The sequence below is a fragment of the Pygoscelis adeliae genome, unplaced genomic scaffold, assembly GCF_000699105.1.
Source record: "Pygoscelis adeliae isolate BGI_AS28 unplaced genomic scaffold, ASM69910v1 Scaffold66, whole genome shotgun sequence".
Classification (NCBI taxonomy): Eukaryota; Metazoa; Chordata; class Aves; order Sphenisciformes; family Spheniscidae; genus Pygoscelis; species Pygoscelis adeliae.
The window spans coordinates 8,945,530-8,947,573 of NW_008825167.1; positions in this window are offsets into that span (position 1 = coordinate 8,945,530).

Sequence of the window (2,044 nt, forward strand, 5' to 3'; positions counted from 1 at the left end):
AGCCATCCCACCACATCTCCGTGATGCCAATAAGGTCGTAGCCCTGCAGACGTGCGCAGATCTCTAACTCTTCTTGTTTATTCCCCATGCTACGTGTGTTTGCATAGAGGCATTAAAGTGGGCCCCCAATAAAGCTGTCTTACGGGCTGGAGTTCCTTTGTGCTGCTCTTCAGGCGCTCTCCTGCTGACCTGTGTTCCTTCTCCAGGCTCTGGGCATCTATTGCTGGCCCTGGCATCAAACTGTTAGGAGTGGGATGGATTGAGGTTCTCCTCCCCCAGCATCTCTAGTTGTTTGTTTTTTAAAGAAAGAGGAAATCACCACAAGGAGCCATAAAATACCATAGCATAGCACCCCTTCAAGAACACCTACAAGAGTAAGCTGTGGAGCAGAGACTCCAACATCCTGCATAGGTTGTAGCTTAACTACAATGCTTAGTCTCATCACAACTGCATTGACATAGTATAGGTGCAGAGATGCAGGTGTAGGTATGCACATCTTTGGAGTTTAGATGTTTCCCAGCATCGATGGCACTTGAGGAGAGGCATTTCAATATTGCAATATTGGACCTCAGTACCTAATCTCAGTTAAGACTTATCTGAGATAGCTTCTCAGACCCTAGTCCTCATAATCTGATCCAGTCAGGTCTTTGTTTTTCCCCTTGGGGCAGGAATCACACAGCACTCGCAGGACACTGAATAAGAAATTCCATTTTTTGCTATTCTTGCTTCCAGTGCAATTAGCTAACGTATTTATTGTGATTCATGAAGTGGATCTGTTGAGAGGTTAAAGGTCAACTGGTCTGAATCCATCTCCTATGTGGAAAGGCAGAATAAAAGACATGGAAAAAACCAACCAACCAACCAACCAACAAAACCTTTCTATAATGTTCATGTTCCAGTAAGTACAAAAGTGAGGCAATTGCTGTCCCTTCTTGCTCTTCATGAGTAAGCACATTGCTGACTGCAGCACATCTGCTGTATGGGTTGGACTGACAGATACTGCCCGTAGCCCACACTGGGATAAGGTCTTCAGCAGAACATCAAGGAAGCTGATGGAGATGAGGGCTTACATGCAAGCCGTAGGACTGATCCCAGAACTGCTCAGTCCATGACTACTTACGTTCACTGACTTCCACCTCTGTGGCTCCACTGTTGCACACCGGTCTACATTAGAAAATTTCACAGATGAAGTCTTTTACTATTGATGAGGGAGAAGTAGAAAAAAAAGTGTATTCCCACACTCTTGCTTGTGCGTTAAGCCATATGCCAGGCACGCAAAAAATCTAGACTAAATTCTCGAAGCTTTTGGGAAATCTATCAAACCACAAACCCAGGCTAAGTCAGAGTGAGTGTGTGAGTCAATGCACTTATTTAGAGTTCAGCAGTAGCTGGGCTCTGACTGTAAGCTTCAGGCTGTGCACACACAGAGAGAAGTCAGTTGTTGCTCTGAAGAGGTTCCAGCCCGCAGTAGGAAAGGAGACCCAATTCACTGCAGTACACGCAGCAGTTAGATGTCTAGTTTTCAAAAGGGGTATTTGAATTCATTTATGCCCCAGAAAGGAAAATCCTAATAATAGTCATATCAGAACTAGGTCTATATTATTTAGAACTGGAAAGTAGGGTTGCAAAGGTTATTTTCTGAGATCTGATAACTCTTTACTAAAGGACAGAATTTTATTACCTGCTACTGAGGATCGGATTAAAGCTATTCTATGGGAGTCTTCTAAATCTTCCATTATTGGTCATATTACCTTCTGCATCACCATAAATGGATTTAGAAAAGTAACTGGAAAAAAAGCTGATCTATTTGAAGAAGTAAATAAGTACAGCCTCAAGATTCAAGGCAACAATAAGATGCAATGGGTTATTTTTTCAGTTCTCAGCCAAAGATGTAAGAAGCCTCATTTAAAAAAGTATTCTTACAAAAGGCCTCCACTAATTGGGAGATTCTCCCAGAGGAACAAAACATCTGTTGTAACAAATTGAAACAGTTGTCACAAATTTGTAGAGAAGAAAAAAATATCCATTTCATATTCAAATCCTG